At 33.9% G+C, this 16,304-nt stretch overlaps 1 pseudogene; it reads right to left on the bottom strand.

The window, feature by feature from the left end:
* The window catches only part of LOC149224846 (DUF21 domain-containing protein At2g14520-like), a 161,830-nt pseudogene that overhangs the window by 31,147 nt on the left and 114,379 nt on the right, over positions 1–16,304 (bottom strand).

Here is a 16,304-nt window from a genome sequence, read left to right as displayed (position 1 = left end):
AAGCTCAAGACTCATTAAAAAAAGTTATTATGGCACATATTTCTATTGATAAACAAGACCTTTAGTTCATTGTGAAAGCCTTTCAAGTTGTTATCTTTACTCTTACACAATTCTTTGTATTGCTTTTAATTGCTTGTATCGTTGTGATTGTAGGTCGGGAGAGGTTGTGATGGATACACTGGAAACTCCATTATACTTAGCCCTGAACTTCTATCTTATTGGGATAGGAGTAGGTTTAGGTGCATTTAGATTTCTAGTTGCATTTCATGATCTCGCACTAGTATTTGCATGTGGTTTGTTTTCCATGCTCTGTTTGCAGTTAAGGTTTACTTTTGCCCTATTATTGCTTTTATCTTCTTGTTATGCTTTATTTTTATTCCTTGTATTAATAAGACTCAGCATGAAGATGCCCTCACTTGGCTCAAAAGACAATGTGGAAAAACTTGAAAAAGGAAATTTTTATGACGAACAATTCTTGACTTATCTTTTATCCTCTTCTCTATATTGGGTTTACATATCTTTAAAGTCAATGATGTCTAGATAGAAAATACAATTCGTTCCAAATGGAAAGACTTTGGTAGAACTATGAAGCCCATATCTTTATTAGGATCTTCATTCTTGACTCAACCATGTATTTAATAGCGTTTCAACATGTCAACCAAATCAAGTAGGGACAGGAAAGGAGAAAAAATTTGAATGAGCATATAACTTTGGTTATCTTTCAAATCTCTTAAACAAGGAACCAACTGTTAGAAAATTATATATTATAGAGCAACGAAACACATAAAATATTGTGGAAACACAAATACAAAAACATAACACAAGAGAGACACAAATATACATGGTTCACCCAATTTGGGCTACGTCCACAAAGAAACAACCAACCCTTCCTTTTATATTATCCAGCAAAATGAAGAGATACAACCTATAACAGATCTGCTATAATTTCCTCTTTTGTCTCACACAACCTCCTCTCTCTCTCGCTCATAATAATTATACACAAGCGAATTACAATTCCCTCATATAAACAGAGGGTTGCCTTCTAGGGAAAAAAAACCTAAGTTAACATAACTTCTATCTTCAAATCATTCATCTAATGAACAACCCATATTGACTATGAAATTAAAATATTTTACAAGACAATTTTTCATCTATTTTTAGCTTCAATTGTGCTACCCCCAAACCCCTACCAAAGGGGGGGCTCTTTAAAAGTTGTCATCGCCCCCCCTATATCCCCATGTCGGCTATCATACGAGAAGCGTTTCCACCTTGTAGGAATTGGGTTCCAACATGGCTGAGATCTCTGAATCAAGAATATTATTAGGCTCCACACCCAACACTAACCTCTTCTGCTCTCAAAAAAGTCAGGATCCCTCTTCCACATCAAAATAAATATGTGCCTTTGTACATTCTATTAGTAACTAAATAAAAATTAGAAGAAGAGAAACTTCGCTTCTTTACGCAAAGAGGTGAAGTAGTAACTTAGCCGGGGTACTGTTTAGGCTTGCTGGTAGTGAAGAAATTCTTGTGGTTCCTTGAGGTGACTTCGTAGGGTATTGTCTAGGCTCATTGGTAGGAGGGAAACACCAGGGAATGTGCTTAAAAATGATTGATATACTTATTATCCTACTCCACTATATAAATAGTTGAGGTATGACTAGTCTTATGTTGATGTGTTTGAAGTTGAGAAAGGATTAGAGGGAACTATATCTCTAATTAGGGACAAGTAGAAAAGCCAGGGTAATCTGTATGGAAAATCAATACTTCTTGAAAGATTGTGATCTAGCACTTAAGGATAAAACTTGAACTAAGAAGCTAGAGTTCCACCTGTGTGTCACCAAGTGTTTCCCCTACGATCAACACCCTCCAAAATTTTTCCTACATGTGAATTTTGGAGTCTACTAAGGATATAAAAATATGTCATTCCATGGTTACTTCATGATCGATTAATGTTACACTAAGTTCTTAACTCTTCTTCTCAGTTTCTAAGTGTTGAATTCACTTGCTCACACATGTTCAGTCTGTAATTAGTTCATGAGCACATTCTTTTAAAGCTTCAACCGGAATAACAAAGTCCATCAAGATAATGCATGTGCAATGTGCAACCTATGTCAACAGTCAATGCACACTTTCAATTTACAATCTCTCACTTATGGTTGCGATTGTACGTCTATTTTAGTGAGTTTTTCAAACTGTCGCTTTTGCACACCTTCACTTTCGCAAGTGTCACTTTTATGTTTACAATTGTTGTTTTTTATTTCCTTCACTTTAATAAGTGTCATTTTCATGCTATCTTGGCTCGGGAATGTGTTGCTTTCAATTTTGTTCGCATTTACAAGTGTCGTCTCATAGACATGGGAAGTGTTGCATGATGCAAAAGAAGAGTTATGGTTCATTTTAGGGGGAAATTTTGGTATTAATCGGTCCAATTTATCACGTAGACATGTACTAGACCCATTCCCAAATTTTTATGCATTGTCGTACTAGTGTTGTCACTGCCATTGCAAAATGTATCTTAAATGTCCCACCTATTCAAAGGGAGTCAATTGTACATTCTTAAAAGGAAGTTATGATGCATTCTCATGTACTACTATGTAATATTCATCATAAGGAAATACATTAGACATATTCTCCAAGTCTTTTTCACTGTCGTACAAGTGTCATCATTGTCGTCGCAAAGTGTACCCTAAGTGTCACAATTGGAGGAGGTTGTTGTATTGATATCGCATTGAGGGGATCATGTTGTTCTTGTGTATTGAATGATCAATGTTATGTCATCAAATGTTCTAAGTGTGTGTGATAATTCATAAGTTCAATCCTGGTCTCACTTCTACCTTACTAATCCCAAACTTAGCCAAATCTTGAAAATCTTTCTTCCTGACTAACTTAACCCAACTCAGCCTCCTTGAAGTACGTATTGTATAGTGACAAGGATCAATCTCCCCCCTTTCCTCCTGGAACTGCACAATGCACAGTTCCTGCCTCAAAAGACTGCAAATTACATAGTCGCAATGCTCAAGGATTCCCTGCCTCCCCTTAGAAATTTCACAATCCTTCCTCCCATCTAGTCTCTTACTGCAAATTGTGTAGTCTTAGTCATCAAGCTGCCTCCTTGAGTCCTTGAACTGCGCAACTATGCAATTCACTAACACTACTCCCTCCAAAAATACACATTGTATAGTCTCAATGATCCAATCTAGTCCCTTGACCTCCACAACTACGTATTTTACCCTTCCACTGAGTCTCCTTTTTCACATTGCGCAATGACAAGCCTCAAGTTGTCTCCCTGCCTCCTTGAACTACACAATTGCACAATCCCTAGGCCTCTCTCTCTCCCGTACTGCACATTGGGAAACTTTAAGGCTCAAGACTTCATCACTGAGTTCCTCAGCTACGTAGTCATCTTTCCTAGGCCTCCAGAACTGTGCATTACGTAATCTCAAGATTTAGTCCATCTCTCTTGGCCCCTATAATTGTGCACTGCGCAATCCCTAAATCTTCCCCTTGTCCAATGCCTAGTGAAAACTCAATCAGTCATTTTCATGAAGAAATTTAAACTAGGAGATTTCCGGACTGATGTCGTCTTGCCATGAGTGGATTTCACTTGAAGGTACTATATATTAACCTGATAGGATGAAGCTTGGAGAGGAAAAGAACGAGACTATGCTAAAAGACACTTGTGAAGCTAGAACCATGAATAAGTCACTAGGAAAGAAGATGAAGAGACACTAGCTTTCGATAGAAGATCAAAGATTAGGATCACATGAATACTCGATATCAATTATCCCCTTGGAGGATGAATACAAATTACATGCAAGATCCATCATGAAGATGCAAAGAAAGTGGCAAAAGGAGAGAATTGGCAATGCCACATTGTGATGAAATTCCATGTCATCATTGTCAAGAGTCATCTCAAGAGTCACATGAGTCCTAGTGTCTTTCCACATCATTTGTGGAATGTAATTGTGTAATTTCCCAAAATGAGAAAAATGTAAAATACAAGGGTCCCACATGGAATATGAAGAGTCACTATTGAGTTCTAGAGTCATATAGAAGCTCAAAGGTCATGTAAGAACTCCGGAAAGTCATGAGGGAGGTCAAGAGTCACATGGGAGGCGAAGAGTCATATCATTTGTTATAAATACACCCTCATAAATCAAGCAAAGGGACTTTTGGGACTTGAACTTTCACCTTGGATTCTTTAGCTTAGCATAGGAGAGAAGATCTCTTTGGAGGAGCAAGTGGTGACTTATTATTCCACTATTGGGGCTAGTGTGGCAACAATGTACTTGCATATCTTGGAACTTCCACTTAATATATGAAGCTTGATGAGGCAACACAATATCATGCATCTATTGTGAATATAGTAAGACTATTCTTTATATGTTTGCGATATGTATTTTGTTTACATATACTAAGGAAATTGAACTATTTCAGTGGCTTTGGTACTTATCTTGTTGAAGGCATGTTGTATTTGGTCTTATGATCGTGGTTGTCTTGTGAACTACTTTGCAGGTTAACTAATGATCCTCTTATTCTCTTGTTTGTCTATCTTAGGATAATACTATTAATTTTCTTATAGAGGCTTACTCTCTTTCTCCTTGCCATGAAATTACCTTGTATATATTGAAATTGTATGTCTCATAGTGTCAACTTACTTTCTTGTTTCAAAGAATTTTGTACAACCTCTTATGTTAATAATGATAGCCAAGGAAAATCCCTAGGGACAATGGAAATCAGCTGTGTTTTCTATTGAGGCTCCTACTCGAAACACTGTGTGGTCTAATTGGGACTTCACATTGGCGAGACCCCCTTGGTTGACGAATTTCCAACATTGTCAATATAGACAATGGGTACAATTATAATTAAAGTGTCTAGCTGACAACACTAATATAACAATGGAAATATAACTCACTATCTAGGGCTTTAAATGGGGCCTTGTCTAGGGATTAACTTTTACTCTCTACAATTTTGGAGTCCATTTATTAGTTCATTAGTATTGGGTTTATAGATTTGAATTTGATTCTATTCAGTTTCAATGATTTCTTGGGTTATTGAGTTCTTGTTTGTAGCATATCAAGATTTGGCTATGTTTCAAAAAATTCACAAAAGAATTCCAAGTTTTTCAAAACTAATAAAAAAATTCCAGATTTTGATTTGCACACCTTCTGCAATAATGTAATAAACTTAATGACATCTTCTACATATATATATATATATATATATATATATATATATATATATATATATATATATATATATATATATATATATATATATATATATATATATATATACTCTACAATTTTATCTAGAATTATAATAAGGATCACAAAACATTCAAGAATGCACCCACATATTAGAGACTAACCAGGAAAAACATAACCTTAAGAGAAGAATTTAGAGACATTCATACATTAGAAGCTAAATTGGGAAATATCAATCCTTTTGGGCCAATAAATTTTCATATATTCACCCTAAGATTCATCCCATTGAGTATTGACAAGACAACTCTAATTTCCATATAGATTAATATAGATTAATTAGTTATCAAAGTGTTATAATCCATCTATTCTTTTATATATTTTTGATGCATGATACAATTAGATGGTTGTAAATAAAAACATTGCCAACTATTTACTTGCATATAACTATCACTTATATATCATAATCATCATCAAGCATAACCATATGATTGAATCACCAATAAAGAAATATTCTCTAATCCATCGTTTCGTATCCCATTGATGTGTTTGCAAATATTGGTGTATAATAAAACCCAAAAATTTACCTTATACACCTTGGATGGTTTCATGATATTTTATTCTTAACTACAAATGAATTCTTGATGAATGTCATTGTCCATTTACGAAACTTCTACCAACGCTCGATTTTATCTACTTCTTCATCAACTTCTTCATCCCACACATCTTAAACATGGGTCCTCTATGAAATAATAAACTCTATACCTTCACACAATGGCTTATAATATTTAATTTTGGAGGGTTTCATGTCATAGTTAAAACACATCCATATGAAAATCAATTTCGTATGTAGGAGTTTCAAAGAATTATGCAAATAATTAAAATCCTCATATTTAATTAACTTTCAACTCCATAGTGGAATTACATATAGATAATCATCCTCTTGAAGAAAACTAAGTTTCAAACCATGAATAATGTAGAAAGGCACATAGTTACACATTTAGTTATTAGACCTAAATGATTTCAGAGAGACAATCACCTTGTTTTGTATAAAATTTAGGAAAAAAGTCTAGAAGTGAAGGGATTTACCATTTATAAAGGTTATGCACACAAAATATTATTTGTAGTTCCTCGCCAAACATATAAGAATAAGAACCTTCATTACAACTTACATGCAAAAAGTTGTATATTTTTTCTCCCTTGTCAACTTTGAAGCATACATGGTACAAAGATAAATTTTAAACAATAAAATTGTTAAATGTAATCTCGTCTGTTTGACCATGCTGACATGATTAGTTGATTAGTTATTTGGGTTTTTGGTATTAGTGGTTAGTTAGGAATTTTTTGGACGCTAGCTGGAATGTTTTATCACACCAACCCTTTTGTTAATGGTTGTTGATCTTTATTTAATCATGAGAAGGGTGAGTCTAGATCAAAGTAATTTTCTAGCGATCATTTTCATACCTATCGCTACATATATTTTAATATGGTATTAGAGTAGCTTAAGCCTATTCACAAAGTGGAGAGTAGAGATGGAAAGTGTGAGATCTACTGTGAGATCTTGGATCAAGAAATTTAGAGGATGTTAGATTAGAGATATCAGGTGAGTCACTAGTCTAGCCATTGATTCTGAAGGAGGGATACTCTCTTTTCCAATTAAGACACTACAAAGAGATCCCTAGCCATGTGATCAACAAGAAGAGAGGGAGATTAGGGTTAAATAAGGAGACTTTCTTTAGAGAAGAGAGGGAGATTAGCGTTAAATAAGGAGACTTTCTTTAGAGACCATAACTGTTGTGAGCCATGATCTGATTTTGAAGGGAGAAAGGTACTTATTGGGTATAAAAATATTTGCAATTTGTTTTACAGCCATTTACAGAATGAATGTAGGATTTGATTTTTTGATTTGTTTTCTTTTAAATATTTTTTTGGTGAAAGTGAATAGGTATGATTTTGGATTTTATTTTTTTTCAAATCAATAATTTATGGTGGGATCCTCACATTTGAGTTGACATGCTTGTGACTATGATTTTACCCTAAACACAATATTTTTTTAAAACATATGGATCCCAGTTGGGATTTGAAACGTTGATGGAAAATCAGTTTTACTGTGGATTCTCCGGTAACTATGTCTAAAGATATATACCACAGATGTCTTAAATCCAGAGTAGGTATTGTATTAAATTTGAACCTAGTCATAGTAAATACTTGATAAATCATTACAATACTTCATTTTCAAAGGATCCTTAAGAGAGGAGTTGCCTATCAAGATAAAAAAAAACTACTAACTAAGAATATTGTAATATTAGGTTGACATACATAGATTCGACAAAATTAGAACAACAAGAGTGCAAATTTATAGTAGGCTCCCATTATAGAGGAAAGTAGGCATCTTCATTTGCGAGCTAGTTCAAATGAAGATGTAAATTTCCATATGCTGGGCCTGGAAATGAGCTCAGAATCCTCATAAACTACAACGTTTCCATTCATTTTAAGATCGTCAAGCTGCCTTCTAATGGCATTAAGCTCATCATCCTGGCGAGGGATTTTGACTTTAAGAGACTAGAGTTCTTCAAGGACGAAGAGTAGAAGGTTATCCTACTGGTGAGTTTCCCACTTTAGGTCCATATTCTCCTCTTGAAGAATCACCAATTGCCTATTGCATGCCTTATAGTTAGAGTTTCCAGAAGTGCTTGAAGTGCTAAGGCTGGTAGACATGGATTGAAAGTCTAAGATGCAGCTGAGAGGGGTCTAATAGGAAGTACTGACTATGCACCTCAAGTAATTGTAGGCAACAATGAGAAGGATTCAAGGGACTAAGATGAACTTGATGGAGCTAAGGGATAAGGGTTAAAATGAGTTCAAATATGTCCTAAGCTGAGAGTCAAAGTGAATGCAGGGGGTGCTAGAGTTGTCAGGGAGAGGGAGAAGAGAGGGTGGACCAAAGTAGAGCAAAGAGATAAAATTAATTCCAGAGTGAAGAAGAATGATGAAGGAAATTCAATATTGAAAAATTCAACATTGAAGGATAAGTGGACCAGAAAAAACATAGTGTAGGCACCAAGAATAGACATTATGATGCCCATTTCCATCAAACCAGTGATAATTGAAGCTGTTTCACACACTAGCATTGTTTTTGGTTGTTGTAGAAGGGGTGGAGGAGCCCAATTCTCTTCTCACCATAAATATTGGCTCTGGAAATCAAGTGGGGTTCATTACAGAGCTACCTAGAGCTAAAACAAGCGGTCTGACAAAGGGGAGGAGTTCAAGAAACCAATAAAGGTGAGGAAGATGATTCTTCTACATAGGGATTGGCTAATTAGAAGAATGAGAGGGGCCAAACCATACCATAAGTTTAATGGAGTGGATACTACCCTCCCATGCGATGCCAATCACATCATAATTAAAACACAATATGCTTAAGCATTTTGGGGTCATAAATTTGCAGGCTGGTGATGCAAAGGAATAAACCATCCTAGGTACCTTGCAGTGAGGAGCATGAGGTGAGGGGATATTATAAATTCCCACATATTAAACTAACTCTCCTCGCGTGCCACAACACCGACCTTCGTGGCCCTAGAGATTTTATTTCTTTTTGATTCTTATGTTCCATGAAATGTTCATTTGGGGGAAGATAAAGGGGGGAACATAGGGCTAGAAATTAAAATTAGATAACTATGGGATTTCATGCCACTCCCTAGTGCCATTGATTTATTTTTTCTTTCTTCTAAGATACATGCTAAGTTGGCTTGATAGTCAACCTATAAATTTTGATTCCGGAGGATGTGGAACAGAGAAAAGGAGGACATGATCCCAAGAGCATGGTTAATTATTTTGAGGAGAAGATTAAAGATATTTTCCTTAGGATATGATCCATTGACTAGGTGTTGAATAGTGATCATAGAGTCTCACAGGATTGTGAGGTATGAAATGCCCATATTGTGAGCCAACGTTAATCCTAATAACAATCCATACATCTCAGATTGGTTGTTGGTTTTCCTACCTAGGGCACCATAAATATTTGGTTACAATTTTTCCTTCGATATTAGAGAGAATCCCTACCCCTTCTACCACCCCTTACCCTAAAAAGAATTTTAATTTAAGTTAAGGAAAAAGTTATTTGTTTGAAAATATAATAAAAAATATAAAAGGAGTGATTAAGGATTAAAAAAAATAAGTGGTTATTTTTAAAATATTTTCAAGTAATATTAGAGATTTTTTTGGAATTATGAGTCTTTTAAATACAAGTCATCTAGAGAAACATAAACTGGTTCTTATTGGCAAGAACTATGAGTTTTGGTCTTCATGGATGAAGAACTTCCTATAAGTCCAGGAATGTTGGGAACCATTGGAGAAAGGGTTCTCAAAGCCTGATAAAGAAACTCTATATGACATGACTATTGGGCATGTGTTTATTCTTTGCACAATTATCCCCACACATTATAAAATAAACGATGCACAATAGATTGGTCAGAGGGGGGTGGCATCCCCCACATTCAATGGGTTGTTTGTGTTTGTTTTTAGCAGTTTTCGACACATGTTTTTTTTTAAAAGTAGTTTTGTAGCACATGGTGGGTTTTTCCATGGTTTTGTATTTTTAGTTAAGGAATTATGGTTGTATTCTAATCTAGGCTGGATGGATTGGCGGTTCATGGATGTTGATGGATATATATTGTAGTGTAATATTGTACAAGATATATATATTTAAAAAAAATATTGTTGGTTTTCCCGATTTTGGGTTCTGGAATAAAGTCTTTGTGTTGTCCATTGCACGTTTTTCATTTTACTAAGAATTTGTTTCCAATAGTTAATTGTACAGGGTTAGAACCTACATTTGGTGTCAAAGTTGTTTTGGCTTCAAGGGATTCCTTTGTGGCTAAGGGGTTTGGATAAGGCATATGGTAGACCCTGTTATAGTGGAAGATCTGTAGAAGTTATTCTTGTGGGGGAAAGGAAATAATGAGCAGTTCAAATATAGAGATCGAGAAATTCAATGGGCATAGTTTTGAGCTATGGAAATTCAAAATGGAATATTTGTTGGTGGAAAAAGATTAGTGGATTGATGTGGAGTTGAATATAGGGATATCAATATAAGACTGCACCAAGTTGGATCAAAAGGAAAAGAGCACAATACAATTTTATCTCTTAGATTTAGTATTACTAAATGTTTCAAGAGAAGTTACAACAAAGTCTTTGTGGGACACGTTAGGGGATTTGTATTAGTCAAAGTCCCTTGAAAAAAATATTCATGTGGAAGAAGTTATATAACCTAAGGATGAATGATATAGACTTAGTGATAGAGAATCTATAAACATAAGTCAACTAACATCTCTTGATATTAAAATTTCAAATAAAGATAAGTGCATAAATTTGTTATGTTCTCTACCAAACTCGTGGGATATTCTAGTTGTTCCATAGGTAGTAATGCAACTACTTTAAATTTTAATGAAATAGTCTCATCCTTGTTATAAGAGGAGATGAGAAAAAATGGAAATCCAAGATAAAGATGCCTTGTCTATAGCAAGATGCTCCCAAAATAAAAATAAAAATAATTCCTCAAATGGGAGATCTAAATCTCCATTAAAGTTCATAAATGTATGTTAGAGACATGGAAAAGAAGTTCATTACAAGAAATATTGTAGATTTAAAATTCCGGAGAAAGGGAAGGGATCTAGATATGCTTTTTCCACAGAAGAAAAAAACCTCCTTAGATCAAGGAGGTGATGTGTATTTGGTTTCTTCAAGTGCACATGTAGATCATGAGGCATGACTGGTCAACTTAGGCACATCGTTTCATATGGATCCTCACAGGGAGTTGTTTTGTGAGTATGAAGGATTCAATGGCGGTGATGTTTCTTAGGAGGTGATTCAACAACCATAATAATAGCATGAGGAAAATTCAACTTGAAGCTTAATGGTGGAAGGATTAGAATACTCCCTGATGTTCTTCACATCTCATGATTGGCAAGGAATTTATGTTCTATAAGAAATATGACCGATGCATGTGTTAAAATAGTGTTTGAAAAGGATACATGTAGGATGGTTTGAGGAGAAATGATGTTGCTAAGGGGAGTTCGGATTGAAATTATGTATAAGCTATTGGAAGTCACTATTATTGATGGGCACAATAGTTATATTGGTCCTAAGAGTGGACTAGAAGAAGGAAACACCCATGCAACTTTTGAATAAATACTATGTTGTGGAATCAAAGGCTGGGGCATATTAGAGAAAAGTGGTATGGTAGAAGGTTTTTCTAATTTCTCTTTGGATTTTGATTTATGCTAATATTGTTTATATGAGAACCATAATCGAATAAGATTCTCTTACAGTTCTACGAGGTTAGAGGGAATATTACAATTGGTGAAGAATGATGTGTTTGGACCTATGCTGGTTCCATCACTAGGTAAATCAATGTACTATGTCTCATTTATAGATGAATTCTTGAGGAATACATGGATATGTTTCCTTAAGAATAAATCTGAAGCCTTTGGAAAGTTCAAAGAGTTTATTGATCTTGTGGAAAATAAATTAGAGAAGAAAATTAAGGTCGTGACGATAGATAATGGTGGATAATTCTATGTCCCATGAATTGAAAGAATTCTATAAGAAGTGGGGTATAAAAAGGTAGAAGAATATCATACACACTACACTAGAATGGAGTTGCAAAATGGGTGGACAATGATGGAGAAACCAAGAAACATGCTCAATGGTGCTGAGTTAGGAAGGAATTCTAGGTAGAGGCAGTGGACAATATGTGTTATTTAGTAAATAGATCATCCTCATCTGCGTTGGATGAAAAGAATCTAAATGAAGTATGGGATGGTAAGAAACCTCCACTTAAACATCTTAGGTTATTTTTCTGTGATGCTTATGTGGACATTCCAAAGGAGAATAGGAGTAAGCTGGATAAGAAAAATGAAAAGTGTATCTTTACTGGATATAAGGATGGTCTCAAATGTTATAATATTTGGAAACCATAAGCTAAGAAGGTTGTGTATAGTTGATAGATGGTATTTAGTGAAGTCAAATATATTGTTAAACATGATGTCCTGCTAAGGGAAAAAGAACCAGAAAATATAGAGTTTGAGATAAAGGATGATGAATCAAACTCTATATAAGAATAAGAATAAGAATCAAAAGAATAAATCTTATTCTTTTCTAATCAATCGATAATTTTTAATGCGGAATATGCTTATGATGGTTGTATAATATATTTCAATATGTTGATGAATATGCAATCTTTAAATGCCTTACTGTAACTCAAGAAAATAACTCTCTATATGGAATTTTGAAATCATCTAGTCTATGAATCGACTTCCCTAATCCTAAAGGATTAATATTCAACATAGAGAAAATAGTATAAGTAGGAACAGGGGTAAGGATAGAAATCTAAGTAAGAAAATGAGTAGCATTAACAATTAGATATAATCCCCAACTAAACGAAATAATCCCTACCCAACAGTGGCAACTAGGACCACATTCCAATTAGAGACTACCATACCAAATGAGAGCAGGTCTAGTTGGGGCTTGTGATCAAGTTTTCTCTCCCATTGATAACTGCCTAAAAAGTTTCCATAGTAAGGGTGTCTACAATACCCTACCACAACTAGACCTGATGCTATGTATGTAATTAGTTACATTTCTATATTTGTGGAGTCTCCCAAGGACTCACATAGGAAAGTTGGACAAATAATTTTAAGTTATATTGCGTGTACAAATAATTATCAACTATGGTACACGAGTTTTGAAGATAACACAATGATAGGATACACAAATAGTGGCTTTGCTAGAAGTATTGATCATAACAAAAACTTCTGAGGATACGTTTTTCATTTGGGCACAAAATTTATCTTATGGGTATCTAAGAAGTAGCCAATTGTCTCAATATCTTCTATAGAAGCGAAATATGTAGCAACTACTACAACACCATGCCATGCTATATGGTTGAAATGATTCTAGAAAGATCTTGCACATGTGGAGAATGGGTCAATTTCTATATTTTTTGACAAAAATTTAGCAATTGTAGAGTTAAAAACCATGTGTTTCATAAAAAATGAAAGCACATTGCACTCATTATCACTTCAATGGTGAGTTTGTCAACAATGGTGACATTTCCCTTCAATTTTATGAATAGAGAGGTTAACTAACAGATATCCTCAGAAAACCATTGCAAATAATTGTTGAGTTTCAAAGATAACACTTAGGCATAGTCAATGCTAAATAATGCAACAATTTAGATTAAGGGGGAGTGTTAATTGAGATTAAGGGGGAGTTCTAAATGTAATCTCCCCTGTTTGATCGTATTCCAGTGATTAGTTGATTTGTTAGTTGTGGTTTTGACATTAATGGTCAAGAAATTGTTAGACATTAGTTGGAATGTTTGAATGCATCAAACCTTTTGTTAATAGTTGTTGATCTCTATTTAATCATGAGAATGGCAAGTCTAGCCCCAATTTGTTTTCCAATACTCATTTTCATATCTATCTTAGCCTATAGTTTAACAAAGAAACATTGCAGATTATTAGACTCGTGTTGCCTACATTGGACTTTTTCCCTATTTACACTCAAAATACCCAATATAGTTTTATAAAAGTTGTGTTCCTTAATTTCCATATCAAAATCTTCATACCATGCAAACACATGCCATGCACAACAACATTTAATTAAACACTTTAAATCAATTAAACTACTTTAAAAGCAAGGAAACTAATACTCTTCTAATAATGAAATCATACTGAGGAATCCTTCAGATGGCCACATTCTTTACAATTACTTCATCTCCAGGGTGTATGGACCAAAAATTCTTCACCCGGAAAACAATCAAAATGCAAAAAAGGTTAGTGTACATACTAATGTTGAAAAATAAAAATAAAAATAAAATTGCTTTTAAGATACAAGATGTAAACATATTGTGACTTGTATTGAAAATACTCGATAAATTGGATAAAAGAAAGATGCTCTAGATCCATTTAAGTGGATAACTCATAGGATGGCATATTTAACTATATCATGTAATATTTTAGTGACAAACATAGCCAAATAAGACGAAAGGGATAAACATATAAATTGATGTCGAGGAAGAACGAAATTTCCACTAGTAGATGTGTAACAAAAACAACGATTAAGCGATTTCTACATAAATAAAAGACACATTTGTAAAATTGCTTACAAAATAAGCCTTTGTAATGATTAAATAAATATTGGGAGCTTCTATAGTTTACTGAACGAGCAACCAAAGATGTTTCACACATAATGAAATGCCATCTCTAAAAATACAAGGCCAAAGTTGCAAGTTTAGTTTACTGAGAAATAAGAAAAACATATAATTTCAAAGATATAAGGATTTTAGAATCAATTTCTTGATCTATTTAATACTAGATGATTCCCACTTTCTTTGAAATGATAGAATTCTCATACAGATTTTACAAAATAATGGACTAAATCCTTACTTTTATTGCATACATTTGAAGTTCAAAAGCACTAATTTCTTTCATTGATGCTTTGTCCATTAAGGAAAGGGAATACTTACCAAAACTAGTCCAATTATATTTGTAGGTTGTTCATAATATACAGGGATTCTGCTATTCCCCTTTTCTAATATCAAATTTATCATGTCCCTAAATAAGAGCACAAAATAAATGTGAGAATTTTTTGAGCACCAATTAATATGAGACAAGAAACCGGTATGAATAATAAATAGATTTGTTGCTTAAAAATGGATAAGAGGGTAAATAAGTGATATAAATATACCTATCAAGTTTTTCATTAACATCAATAGCAAATGTTTCTGAAATTGGGGTCATTGAATCTTTTGCAACTTTCTCAGATAACCCCAAAGCCCCAAAAACGATCGTTGTTTCATCATATGTTAGTTCTCCACCTTTTACTGCCTTAATTCAAGCAAGTAACAACCATTAAGGAATAACAAGTTGTTTTCACAGATGCCAAATAGTAAAGATATTTCTTATAGAAAACAATCACATATTAACTATGGTTAAAATAAATCTTATTGCAATATGTTCATTATTCTAGATGTATATATATGTGGGACAATTTCTAAGTTTGACCTTAAAAAACCATTACCACATCAAATTATCTATGAGGCACATAAATCACAAAAAGTATAAAAATAACCAACATAGTTCTGATTCCTGATATTTTGATTAGTTGCAATTGGAACTCAAGCATGTTATTCAACTAGACAATGTGTTTAAGTAAAAAATGTCATGCTTCAACAATGTTAATCAATAAGTGGTAGAAGGTAGCTGAATCATACCTCATTTCCATGCAAATACACAAGTGTTTTCAACTCAGCTCTGCGAAAAAGAGCAACATGTCCCTCGCCCAAAAAGAAATCCATGAGCTACATGTTATGATAAAATATCAAATGTTAGGGAGAAGAAATGAGCTCTTAGAAATTAATGATGATAGAATTTTAAGGCATTCACAATGAAATATTTTCATGATAATACACAATGGATCTCCAAACATTAAAGTATATAGTTAATTAATTCATAGTGGAAAGTAAAGTGGAACTAGAATGTTTCACATAGATTGTAAGTGGGAAATATTGATGTAATACCTTACTTATTGGCCATGTAATAGGAAATCAGATCCAAACAAGTACACGAACCATTGGTGACATTGCAACCCCAATTGCTAAACCATATCTAGAACAGATAGATTGGGGTATAATCTGTTGATCAAAAGGGAAACCAAACATTAGCCATATATTCACCTTCTTGAGGAGGGTTTTCACCTATGTTTATGTTGGAATGCATGCAAAGTTAAAGGCATGTAACATATACGAAGGAAATTAGAGAGCTTACCAAGATTAAATATATAAAAAAATTGAAAAAGGGACAACTTTTTGGCTAAATGAGACAATCAAATTATGCTTACCTCTCCAAACAAGAGTATCAGAGTCACATATATTAATATAGCACCAAATGCTGTTACCAGTGAATCTAGGAAAATAGGAAGTGCCTATAGAGAATTGCTAAGTTAGCATGAGTCACGAGCATTAATTATTAATATTTTTTTGGAATTCATTAGTATGTAATTAAATGGTGCATCTTGTGTTTATTCACCACTCACAAC

Source organism: Pinus tabuliformis, chromosome Q, assembly GCF_031772625.1.
Source record: "Pinus tabuliformis cultivar Carrire ecotype Pingquan chromosome Q, CPIR1, whole genome shotgun sequence".
NCBI lineage: Eukaryota > Viridiplantae > Streptophyta > Pinopsida > Pinales > Pinaceae > Pinus > Pinus tabuliformis.
Note: the sequence above shows the minus strand (reverse complement) of the source record. Positions and strands in the feature narration are given on the sequence as shown.